The sequence below is a fragment of the Arachis stenosperma genome, chromosome 2 (assembly GCF_014773155.1).
Source record: "Arachis stenosperma cultivar V10309 chromosome 2, arast.V10309.gnm1.PFL2, whole genome shotgun sequence".
Classification (NCBI taxonomy): Eukaryota; Viridiplantae; Streptophyta; class Magnoliopsida; order Fabales; family Fabaceae; genus Arachis; species Arachis stenosperma.
The window spans coordinates 48786262-48799846 of NC_080378.1; the positions used below are offsets into that span (position 1 = coordinate 48786262).

A 13585-nucleotide genomic window follows, 5' to 3' on the forward strand; every position below is an offset into this window, starting at 1 on the left:
TCCATTTCGAGTGCAGAGAGGTCAGAATCCAGCAGCATCAGCAGTCCTTTTTCAGCCTAACTCAGATTTTTGCTCAGCTCCCTCAATTTCAGCCAGAAAATACCTGAAATCACAGAAAAACACAAAAACTCATAGTAAAATCCAGAAATATGATTTTTGCCTAAAAACTAATAATATTCTACTAAAAACTAATTAAAACATGCTAAAATCTACATGAAATTACCCCCCAAAAGCGTATAAAATATCCGCTCATCACAATTCTTACCACTAGCTATCTTCCGTTTACTCTTAATGTCACAAAGAGCTCTAAGTTGACCATCCGTCTCCAGTAGCCCATATTCAAGTGGAATTAGAAAGCTAAGGGATACGAATTTTACCCACTTGAATGTTGTGAAGGATGATGGCAACTTAGGGGGAGGTGTTTCTAATGAAGGTGCAAGCTCCACTCCCTTGTGCTCTTCTTCGACATCTTCCACCTCTTGGCAATCTTCTTCAATATCAACCTCTTCCTCTTGGTGGATTTCTTCCAATTCAATCGCTTCTTCAGTGTTCACCAAGGGCAAGGGAGGTTGTGCTTCTTCTTCTGTAATCTCCATGTCAAGTCCAATGGGAGAGGATTCAAATGTAGATAAGAATTCATTAATGATTGAATCCATCTCTTGATCGTCTCCTTCAAAGTCTTCAACCATGATATGCTTTGGAGGTTGTACACCCTCCTCAACATCAGCTTCAAACGTCTTTGAAGGATGCTCTATAACTTGACTTTCCCATGGAGGTTCAGCATCTCCTAAGTCTTCAACCAATTCTTCTTCTTTGATAATTACAGCTTCCTCCATTTGTTCCAGTACAAAGTCATGTTCCGTACTGTCCACCGGAGTTTCTAGTGTCTCCTTCATGCTACGTTCATCATTAGATTGCCCACATGAAGCCATGGGGGTTCCTTGAGTGTCTGAACGTCAGGAAGCTAATTGACTCATTATTGCTTGCCCCAATTGATGAATGGTTGCCTGACATCGATCCACTGTTTCCTTGAGATGATCCTTTGTCTCTTGATACACTCGGCTTTCATAAATAGGATCATAGTGCTCTTGGATTGATGGATATGGAGATGGTGAATATTGAAGTGGTGGTTTTTGTGAGTAATTGGGTTGGAATTGGGGTGGTTCTATATATGGTTCATATGGCTCATAAGGTGGTTGGTATGGTGGTTGAGGGTTAGGGTTATATGGAGGTGAATGACGGAAATGAGCTCGTGAGTGTGGTGGTCCAAAGTTATGTTGAAGAAAGGGTTCATAGGCATATGGTGGTGGTTGTTGATAGTCCATTGGAGGGGGTTGTTGCCATGAGGGTTGATCAAATCCTTATGGCTCCTCCCATCTTTGATTGTTCCAACCTTGATGCCTGTTCTCATTGTAATTTCTTCTTCCTGCAACATTATTGTAACCAGACTCATAGCCAAAGGGGTGAGAGTTCATAGTAGTTATCAGAAATAAGGGGGAAAAAGGAGAAACAAATAAACAATTAAAAGAAAAAAGGTTGGTGCACGCCCATTGAGGTCTTCCTCAGTGGCGTCCACCTCCTCTCTTTCCTCTCCATATTCGGCCATGGTTATGGCTTTGCACTCTCCTTTTGGATTTTCTTCTGTATTACTTGGGAGAGTACTAGGAGGGAGTTCAGTAACTTTCTTGCTCAGCTGTCCCACTTGTGCCTCTAAATTCCTAATGGAGGACCTTGTTTCAGTCATGAAACTTTGAGTGGTTTTGATTAGATCAGAGACCATTGTTGCTAAGTCAGAGGGGTTCTGCTTAGAATTCTCTGTCTGTTGCTGAGAAGATGATGGAAAAGGCTTGCCATTGCTAAACCTGTTTCTTCCACCATTATTGTTATCGAAACCTTGTTGAGGTCTCTCTTGATTCTTCCATGAGAAATTTGGGTGATTTCTCCATGAAGAATTATAGGTGTTTCCATAGGGTTCTCCTAGGTAATTCACCTCTTCCATTGAAGGGTTCTCAGGATCATAAGCTTCTTCCTCAGATGAAGCATCCTTAGTACTGCCAGGTGCATTTTGCATTCCAGGAGACTTTGAGAAATCAAATTGACTTGTTGAGTCAATATCTTGTTCTGAGCCAGAATGGCATTCAGAGCATCAATCTCAAGAACTCCTTTCTTCTGACTTGTCCCATTGTTCACAGGATTCCTTTCAGAAGTGTACATGGATTGGTTATTTGCAACCATCTCAATTAGTTCCTGAGCCTCTGTAGGCGTCTTCTTCAGATGAAGAGATCCTCCAGCAGAGCTATCCAAGGACATCTTGGATAGTTCAGAGAGACCATCATAGAAAATACCTATGATGCTCCATTCAGAAAACATGTCTGAGGGACATTTTCTGATTAATTGTTTGTATCTTTCCCAAGCTTCATAGAGGGATTCTCCATCCTTCTGTCTGAAGGTTTGGACTTCCACTCTAAGCTTACTCCATTTTTGAGGTGGAAAGAACTTTGCCAAGAAGGCATTGACTAGCTTTTCCCAAGAGTCCAGGCTATCTTTAGGTTGTGAGTCCAACCATATTCTAGCTCTGTCTCTTACAGCAAAAGGGAATAGCATCAGTCTGTAGACCTCAGGGTCAACCCCATTAGTCTTGACTGTGTCACAGATTTGCAAGAACTCAGCTAAAAACTGATGAGGATCTTCCATTGGAAGTCCATGGAACTTGCAATTCTGTTGCATTAGAGAAACTAATTGAGGCTTAAGCTCAAAGTTGTTTGCTCCAATGGCAGGGATAGAGATGCTTCTCCCATAGAAGTCGGGAGTAGGTGCAGTAAAGTCACCCAGCACCTTCCTTGCATTGTTTGCATTGTTGTTGTTTTCGGCTGCCATGTGTTCTTCTTCTTTGAAGAATTCGGTCAGGTCTTCTAAAGAGAGTTGTGCTTTGGCTTCTCTTAGCTTTCTCTTCAAGGTCCTTTCAGGTTCAGGGTCAGCTTCAACAAGAATGCCCTTGTCTCTGCTCCTGCTCATATGAAAGAGAAGAGAACAAGAAGATGTGGAATCCTCTATGTCACAGTATAGAGATTCCTTGAGGTGCCAGAGGAAACGAAAAATAGAAGAAGGAGGTAGAAGAATTCGAACTTGATTAGATAGAGTTCGAATTGTGCATTAAGAAGGAGTAGTACTCCATAAATAGAAGGATGTGGGAAGAAGGGAAGAAGATTTTCGAAAATTAATTAAAAAGATGTCAAAAACATTTTGAAAAATTGATTGATAAGTTTCGAAAATTGAAAGTGGAAAAGAAATCAAGTGATTTTTGAAAAAGATTTTGAAATTAGAAGTTAAAAAGATTTGATTGAAAACTTATTTTGAAAAAGATATGATTGAAAAGATTTGATTTGAAAACAATTTTAAAAGATATGTTTTGAAAAATTTTTTTTTAAAAAGATTTAATTTTGAAAATCAATGACTTGCCTAACAAGAAAAGATATGATTCAAACATTAAACCTTTCTCAACAGAAAAGGCAACAAATTTGAGATGTTCAATCAAATCATTAATTGTTAGTAAGTATCTTTGAAAAAGGAAAGAAATTGATTTTGAAAACATTTGATTGAAAAGATATGATTTGAAAAAGATTTGATTTTGAAAAACTTTGAAAACTTAAAAAAAAATTGATTTGAAAAACAAAATCTTCCCCCTTTGCCATCCTGGCGTTAAACGCCCAGAATGGTATCCATTCTGGCGTTTAACGCCCAAAATGCACCCTTTTTGGGCATTAAACGCCCAACCAGGTACCCTGGCTGGCGTTTAAACGCCAGTCTGTCCTTCTTCACTGGGCGTTTTGAACGCCCAGCTTTTTCTGTGTAATTCCTCTGCTGCATGTTCTGAACCTTCAGTTCCCTGTACTATTGACTTGAAAATAGAACCAAGATCAAATAAACAATACATGCAAGACACCAAACTTAAAATTAGACACTAGACTCAAACATAAAAACATAAAATATTTTTGGTTTTTATGATTTTGAAATTTTTTTGTGCTTTTTTCGAAAATTATATGGAAATAGAAAATAAAAGTTTCAGAATTCTTAGTTTGAATTCCAGGAATCATTGCAATGCTAGTCTAAGACTCCGGTCCAGGAATTAGACATGGCTTCACAGCCAGCCAAGCTTTCAAAGAAAGCTTCGGTCCAAAACACTAGACATGGCCAATGGCCAGCCAAGCCTTAGCAGATCATTGCTCCAATAGCAAGATTGATAGAAATCAACAAGCTATTGTGATGATTAGTTGAAACCTCGGTCCAATAAGATTAGACATGGCTTCTCAGCCAGCCAGATTTTAACAGATCATCATGAAACACTAGAGTTCATTCTTAAGAACTCTGAAAAAAAATACCTAATCTAAGCAACAAGATGAACCGTCAGTTGTCCATATACGAACAATCCCCGGCAACGGCGCCAAAAACTTGGTGCGCAAAATTGTGAACAATACTTTTCACAACTCTCATAATCCCCGGTCATGAACCCCAAAAACTTGGTGTTCAATCCCATGGCATTACACAACTTCGCACAACTAACCAGCAAGTGCACTGGGTCGTCCAAGTAATAAACCTTACGCGAGTAAGGGTCGATCCCACGGAGATTGTTAGTATGAAGCAAGCTATGGTCACCTTGTAAATCTCAGTCAGGCAGACTCAAATGGATATAGGTAATAAACGCATAAAGCATAAAGATAAAGATAGAGGTACTTATGTAATTCATTGGTAGGAACTTCAGATAAGCGTATGAAGATGCCTTCCCTTCCGTCTCTCTGCTTTCCTACTGTCTTCATCCAATCCTTCTTACTCCTTTCCATGGCAAGCTTATGCAAGGGTTTCACCGTTGTCAGTGGCTACCTCCCATCCTCTCATTGGAAATGTTCAACGCACCCTGTCACGGCACGGCTATCCATCTGTCGGTTCTCAATCAGGCCGGAATAGAATCCAGTGATTCTTTTGCGTCTATCACTAACGCCCCGCCCTCAGGAGTTTGAAGCACGTCATAGTCACTCAATCATTGAATCCTACTCAGAATACCACAGACAAGGTTAGACCTTCCGGATTCTCTTGAATGCCGCCATCAGTTCTCGCCTATACCACGAAGACTCTGATCTCACGGAATGGCTGGCTCGTTTGTCAGGCGAGCACTCGGTTGTCAGGCGATCAACCATGCATCGTGTTATCAGGAATCCAAGAGATATTCACTAGAGCTTTGATTGCTTGTAGAACAAGAGTGGTTGTCAGTCACCTTGTTCATGAGTGAGAATGATGATGAGTGTCACGGATCATCACATTCATCAAGTTGAAGAACAAGTGATATCTTGGACAAAGAACAAGCGGAATTGAATAGAAGAACAATAGTAATTGCATTAATACTCGAGGTACAGCAGAGCTCCACACCTTAATCTATGGTGTGTAGAAACTCCACCGTTGAAAATACATAAGAACAAGGTCTAGGCATGGCCGAATGGCCAGCCTCCCAATGATCTAAGATAGCATAAAATGAAGATAGCTACCCAGATGTCAAATACAATAGTACAAGGTCCTACTTATAGAAAACTAGTAGCCTAAGGTGTACAAAGATGAGTAAATGACATAAAAATCCACTTCCGGGCCCACTTGGTGTGTGCTTGGGCTGAGCAATGAAGCATTTTTCGTGTAGAGACTCCTCTTGGAGTTAAACGCCAGCTTTTATGCCAGTTTGGGCGTTTAACTCCCATTTAGGTGCCAGTTCCGGCGTTTAACGCTGGAATTTCTTGAGGTGACTTTGAACGCCGGTTTGGGCCATCAAATCTTGGGCAAAGTATGGACTATCATATATTGCTGGAAAGCCCAGGATGTCTACTTTCCAACGCCGTTAAGAGCGCGCCAATTGGGCTTCTGTAGCTCCATAAAATCCACTTCGAGTGCAGGGAGGTCAGAATCCAACAGCATCTGCAGTCCTTTTGAGTCTCTGGATCAGATTTTTGCTCAGATCCCTCAATTTCAGCCAGAAAATACCTGAAATCACAGAAAAACACACAATCTCATAGTAAAGTCCAGAAAAGTGAATTTTAACTAAAAACTAATAAAAATATACTAAAAACTAACTAGATCATACTAAAAACATACTAAAAACAATGCCAAAAAGCGTACAAATTATCCGCTCATCAATGGTCTTGCCCACACCAAACAAGTGATATCAAGGTGATCAGTCTCAATATCGCAAGTCTAGCGGTTCAAAGTTCCAAATACAACTCATGGACTTTATGCTATGTTTATCAGACAGATATCCTAATAGCACATAAACACAGACACAGAGAATGCACAGATACATAGTTAGTCCGTCCCTCAAGCTTTACAGGAACGAACTGATACCATAATGTAACACCCTACCACACAGAGTCTTATGCTTAAGTCATAAGACAGAGCTGGTGAGGTATTATGACCTCTAAAAATAAAATATAGTACGTATAGTATTGCAAAAATGTTCATAACTAGGAGCCTTTGAAGAAAAGTGGGTAAATCAAAACCGATAAGTCGAGAATCGCAACACTCTGATCAATGACGTAAAAGAAATGGATATAGGACAAGCTAACATGAGAAGATGCACAGAAGAGTGCCAACAATACATATATCAAGGCTCAGGACTCGGTTTGCAAAGATAACCGGTCTGAGCATACAGTATAAATACATACATATAGTAAGGAAAACCCAAAAGACAACCCAAAAGACAATATATGAATCCTGTTTCTCCAAAATAACCTCTAAGATGAGTAATTACAAAATACATATATAGTAGAGAATATAGTATATAAACAGGTATATAATAACCAAAATAAAATCCCAAGATACAAGGATCTCCGCCAAAAGAAAGTCTCCAGCATGCCTCAGCGAGGAGCCTCACGTCCTGCATCTGAGAACCACGAAATCCGCATGGGTTAGAACCGGAGGTTCTCAGGATGGTAACAGTGCCCAAATATCTAACATGTAATGTCCTGGGAAAGCCGAAGGCAATCCTAGAACTTCCAAATTATAATCAAAGCGTATAAACATGCTAAACCATAAGATATGGAAATAGGCGACTAACTTAAGGATCTTAAGACTAACTAACATCCCCTTTCCAAATCCTGCAAACCTCCTGATACGTGAAAATTAGATTTCACGTGTAACTGGCAAGTATACCGGTTCATATCAAGTAGTAAAACTCACCAGAGTGAGGTCAATCCCACAGAGATTGGTAGATTAAGCAACTTTAGTTAAATGGTATTTTAGTTAGGCAAACACTATTTTGATTTCATGAGATTTAAATGCTTGAAAGAAATTGCAAAGAATTAAATGACAAGGAATTTAAAGAACTAAAGTAGGGAAGAAACTTAAAGTGCAAGAAATTAAAGGATGAAGAGTAAGTAACGGAAACTTAAAATAAAAGAAACTTAAATGACGTCAAAAATAAATTGCAAGAAAGTAAGAGTGCAGAATTGTAAAGAGCAGAAAAGTAAATTACAAGTAATTGAGAGCAGAATGTAAATGGCAAGAATGTTAAATTGCTAGAAGATAAAAGGGAATTGGGTAGTGGGTACTCAAAATAACTAAAGAGCAATTGAAATGAGAATTAATGATGGAAGAGATCACTAGGGATCGGAGATGCAAATTCTCATGAATCAATGTTGCTCAATTCCTTCTCAATCATGTAGGATAGATCTATGGCGGATTGTGAATAATTGAGTCCCAATCTCTTGGTGACTCAATTTCTCTCAACATAATCAATTGCCACTCTCGTGATCTAATTGGTCATGAGAAGAGATGAAATTCAATAACTAATCCTTAATGCCACACAACTCTCAGGATCTCAATTAAGGGTGGTTACATCTCACATACCAATCCAAAATATATTAACCAAGAGAATTGTGGGAGGATAAACTCTAAACCGAGTTATGTGACTTCTTTCTCAAGTTCATCACACAATTCACATAGATTCAATCCCTCTCTCGATGGTGATTGAATCTTTGAAGAACTAGAGTTCCTTCTAAGAGAAATCCACTTGAATTGAGAAGAAAAAGAAGAGATATCAATTCATTTAAACAAACAGAGCTCCTCCCTTAGTGAAAATGGGGTTTAGTGAATCATGGCTCCAATTACAACTACAATTGCAAAATGAAAATTAAACTAAGTGTAGATAAGAATGAAGAAGAAGAAGAAGCGTTCTCAAAACTGAAATTCTAAGCTACAAGTAAACAAAATAGGTGACCGGTATGCTCCCCAAAATGCAGTAAAAAGTAAACGTGAAAGTGTAGTGTAAAAGTTCCCCCAAGTACAAAGTTCCTTTCTATTTGTACTAGCCTTTTGGCTCCTTGAGAGGCCCTCAACCAGGCTTATTGGGTTAATAAATGGGCTTTGTTCTTGTTGGATTAATTAGCTCCTGAATGGAATTGCATCACCTTCAGGAAAATAGAGAGCTTGTACGCATACCCCAGCAATTCTGGCCCATCGAGCACGTTTTTGGCACACACGCCTTTGTATTTGCAAGTTGGCAACTTGTGTCTTAATTTCTTGGGCTGAGACTTGGTGAGGGCATTGCTAACTCAGGTTGGCAACGTGCTCTTCTGCTCCTTGGATTCAAGATCCTTATTCTTGTTTTTGGGGCTTAAAGATGACTATGGTTTGAGCTTTAAATTTGTGCCCCACTATGAACTATTATACATCGTTAGAAAGCTCTGAATGTCATCTTTCCAACGCAATTAGAAGCACCTCAATTGGATCTTTGTAGCTCAAGTTATGCTCTATTGAAGTGGACAAGGTCAGGCTGCCTGGGTCACAGGCGTTATTGGCAAACACGCCTTTATAATCTTCAAGTTGGCAACGTGCATGTTGCCTTCCAGGAATGAAGCTTCTTATAAGGGCATTTCCAACTTGGTTCTCAAGTTAGCAATATGCTCTTCATCCACCTGGAGCTTGAATTCCCTATTGGAGTTGGCAACTTGAGTTGCCAATGTGCTTGTTATCTTCCTGGAGCTTGAATTCCATATTGGAGTTGGCAACTTGAGTTGCCGACGTGCTTGTTATCTTCCTGGAGCTTGAATTCCATTTTGAAGTTGGCAAATTGAGTTGCCAACGTGCTTGTTATCTTCATGGAGCTTGAATTCCATATTGGAGTTGGCAACTTGAGTTGCCAACGTGCTTCTCATCCTTCATGGAGCCAAGAATTTGTATTGGAGTTGACAACTTGAGTTGGCAACGTGCTCTTCCTTCCCTAGAGCCAAGAATTTGTATTGGAGTTGGCAACTTCAGTTGGCAACTTGCTATTGGAGTTGCTAACTTGAGCTGACAACTTGCTCCAAGCCTTTCTTGCTCCATAATCATTAACCAAAGAATTTGCCTCAAAGTTTTGCCATTCTAAGCAACCGATTTCATGAGATTCATCCATACTAATTCATTTATAAGTTCCTTGAATTATTTGCATGAATTTGGCCAACATTAACCTAGTTCTTGGTATTTTAATGCATAGAGGTAAAACTCATCAAAGTGCTTGTTTATTTCAAAGATAATGAATGCAATTAAGCTAAAATTAACTAAACTAACAAGCTAATCTAACTAAGATGCACATGCATCACCTCTCAATCACCAACAGTAACGGATGCAAGCACAAGTATATCAAACAAGGAAACGCACAAGTAGGAAGCAGATAAGACAATTAAGCAAGTAGCAAGTAATGATGCAATCAATTAGGCAATCTAGACAAACCACATATAATGCATATGATGCATGCCAGTCCTAGTGGCTGATGAGTCTCATCTGTCGATTAACTAGCCAACCCGACGTGTCCGGTAGCTAACCCGGGCGTAGTCTCTCTGTTGCGCCTTAATATCATTAGAGGGTATATGTGCCCTGTTGCCATTAGAGGGTATCTGCGCCCTGTCGCCACTTTACCATTAGAAGGTATACGTACCCTGTCGCCATTAGAGGGTATCTGTGCGCTGTCACCCATTTACCATTAGAGGGTATCGGTGCCTTGTCACCCTTACAACCAGAGAGAAAGCAAACAAACATACTCACATCCAATCTTTTCATTCATTATTCATTTACTACATCCATCCACAAATTATACATGTATTTATCCTCAGCCATGATTCAACATTCATCTTAGCTATCCGGCTTAAGTTCATGATTAACAATCAGCCATTCGGCTCATGACATGTACAATACTCCACTATCCTCATCGACAGCTCATACCATCATCATTCATTGTACTCATCATAAGTCAAGATAACATCCCCTTTCTCCATGCACATGTTACCCTCTTCACTAGCCTACTTTCATTCACTAGGTATTTTACATCAAATTAAGATTTAGGGGATGAAATTTGGGGGTTTATGAGTGTGAAATAACATCTCGAAAGGTTACGAGCTTGTTAGGAATGTGAAAAGCTTGAAAACAAAGTTTTTGAAAAGAACTGGGTCGCGTGCGTATGCACAAGGGTGTACGTGCGCACGCCCAGAAATATTTTTAGACGTGTGCATACACACAGAAAGCGAAACCTTTAGGGTTGAGCGCACGCACAAGGTGTGCTAGCGCCACCACCAACATGCCATTCCCAATGTGTGCGTGCACACAGGCTTGTGCATACGCACAGCTCGAAATCCTTCGTTGGTTGCGCGTACGCACAGGGCGTGCTAGCGCTGCCACCAGCAGCCCTTTCTTCGCGTGTGCGTACGCACAAGGCTGTGCGTGCACACAGGACCAAATTCTCGCCAAGTATGCGTGTGCACACAAACCAGAAATCACAAATTCTGCAGAAGTTGCAGAATTCAGATTTTTGGCCCAAACTTCCAACGATCATATCTCCTTCCATAAAATTTATATTTAAACCAAATTTAAACCATTTTAAATCTTATGAAATTATCTTTCAATTGATACAAAAATCTTCAAATTCCGAAAATAATTGCTCAAGATATAATCCGTTGAAGTTCACCAAAATTTTACTTTTACCAAAACTCACCATTTTCAAAACATACATTTACCAAACTCATTTAAAACCAACCAAGAAGCCCCTATTCGTGACAGCTCTGGCTCTTGGTGATTTTGTTATTAATACAACAATTTCTTTTACTTAGCTTATTTTTAAATAAAATTGGCATATGATCACATTCTAAGTTTGGTGTTGCCCTGCAACAATCTGTTTTCAATCTTTCTGGAGATTTGCATCAATTCCAAGAGAAAGTGTCACACTAAGTTTGGTGTGCCACTTATTTTTCTATTCAATGTATCCAGTAACACCACTCGTTTGTACAATCATAATGACTTTGCTTCTTAGGCCTGTAATGTCATTTTTTACCAAGCTTGCTTAATTTTATGCATTACTCATATCTTGTTTCTCTTTTTTATTTTGACATTCATGGTTGAATCACAATCTCAACACCACTGCTCCTACTTGTTGCTGCCGGCAAAGCACTTATTCTAAGATGGTGATTGGAGGGAGCAAGTCTTCAGGAAGGGAAAACAAGGGCGAAGATGAGCTACAAGGGTTGTAAAGTTCTTTTCCTTCTCAATTACTCCCAGTAGACTTAATGGCAATCATGAATGTCTCTTGTTTTGAATTCTGTGGTCTACCTCTGTTCTGTTATGTTACTTTTAGTAATAAGCATGGTTAACTGCTTATCATTGCACCTTCATCTTTAATCTTCTTGCACCCATTATACATAAAAATGCATCAAAGAACTCATTCTTTTAAAAGGAAAGTGTTGAGGAATTTTATCAACTTTGAGGCAAGCTAAAGATTAAGAGAAATGGATTGATTGTATGATTGTGTATTGAGGTTACATGTTTGTGAAAACTTGCATGGGAGCTCATAGACAGGAATAGAAATTTAGAGAAGTGTTATAGAAATTCTCAAAAATCTATTGAACCAAGAAGCAGTAAACAAAAGAAAACTAAAAAAAGAAAAACAAGGAAAAAGCCCAAGGCTCTGAGCATCAATTACTAGGACGAAAAAGAAAGATACAAAAACTCAAAGAGTTATTGTCCTAGTTACATGCTTGTAGTGAATTTGTGTCAAACAAAGAGGCCTGAGCAAGTAAATCCTAAAGGGTGCTTCATCATCTAATACCTTAACCCAACTGGGTTGGGAGTATTGATTGAAAACTTATACTAAAAGGCTGCTTTAAGACATGACACCTAGAGTCGAGGCCAAGACAAATAAATACTGCTTCAAGGCGATAATCTATAAAGAGGACTCCATAATACCATCCGAATGACACTCCTAAAATCTAAGACTTCCAAGATGTAAGGACTAATGAATACTGGAACCCTTGCATAAGAATGTTATTGGAGTTGGCCTCCATTATCACTTAATCACTTCACTCACCAAGGCATCATAAGAAATTCTTCAGCACACTCCAATAAAAAGAATCCTTTGTGCATAATTCTTTCCTTGTTTGGGGACAAGCAAGATTTAAGTTTGGTTTTGTGATGTGCGTGCATCATTGCCTATTTTTAGTAGTTATTTCAGTAGATTTTTCTTTAGTTTTCATACAAATTTTTCCAATATATGAGTAATAGCATAAAAAATCTCTGCATGAAACAAAATCTCAAGCATAGGTGAATTTTAGCTAGTATACAGGATAAATATGATAAAATAGATCACACTAAGTGAAGTTTTGATTTTGGGCATTATTAGCACACTTAGTAAAATGAAGTTTGTCTTGTATGTTACTTTGATACACTTTGTTTGCTTGATTACAGACCAAAAAAAGTAGAGAAGAGCCACATTAGTGGCTACGTTAGTGCTACTAACGTGGGTACTAACGTGGAAGGAAGGAAAGTTTAGAACGTTAGTAGGAACGTTAACGACATCAACTTTGAAGAAGGAGCAGCATTATTGGCAAAAGTGAGTGCCAATAACGCTAGCGAAGCAAAGGAAGACCCATGTTAGCTTCCACGTTAGTTACATTAACGTGGGAACTAACGTGGAAGGAAAGGAAAACGCCAACGTTAGGGGAAAAAGTGAGTGCCACTAACGTTTACGAAGCAAAGGAAGACCCACATTAATGGCCACGTTAGTTACACTAACGTGGACACTAACGTGGGCAAAAATCTCACCTGGCAGCCTGACCATGCCTTCTTCAAACAAGAATAACTTGAGCCACAAAGCTCCAAATGAGGTGATTTTAGTGGCATTGAAAAGTACGATTCCAGAGCTTTCCAAGAATATATGGCACTACATGGTGGAAACTAAATTTGAGAGAGAAAACCTGTCTCGAAAGTGCAAAGATGAACATGGTATCAACCTGTAGTAAGGCCAGCTGACCTCTTCACCTTCCAAGAAATGTAACTCGAGCTGTAGAGCTCCAAATGATTTGCTTCCAATAGCGTTGGAAAGTAGACATCTAGGGCTTTCCAACAATATATAATAGTATGGGGTCAACATTAAGTGTAAGCTCCAGAGTCTGGAAATATTAAGCCCTTGATCGCTAACATTATTGTGACTCACTTTTTCCAGTAACGCTAGCGACTATGCCAGGGACCTTGTAAATTGCAAAGAAGCATAACTTGATTTATAGATGTCCAATTGAGGTAATTTTAGTTG

At 39.2% G+C, this 13585-nt stretch overlaps 1 non-coding gene across 1 annotated transcript; it reads left to right on the forward strand.

Moving 5' to 3' along the window:
- The first annotated feature begins 2363 nt into the window (after positions 1–2363).
- Positions 2364–2472, forward strand: LOC130964626 (small nucleolar RNA R71). The gene has a single exon (XR_009080714.1). It is a non-coding gene; the product is annotated as a small nucleolar RNA R71 (small nucleolar RNA).
- Positions 2473–13585: the final 11113 nt, after the last annotated feature.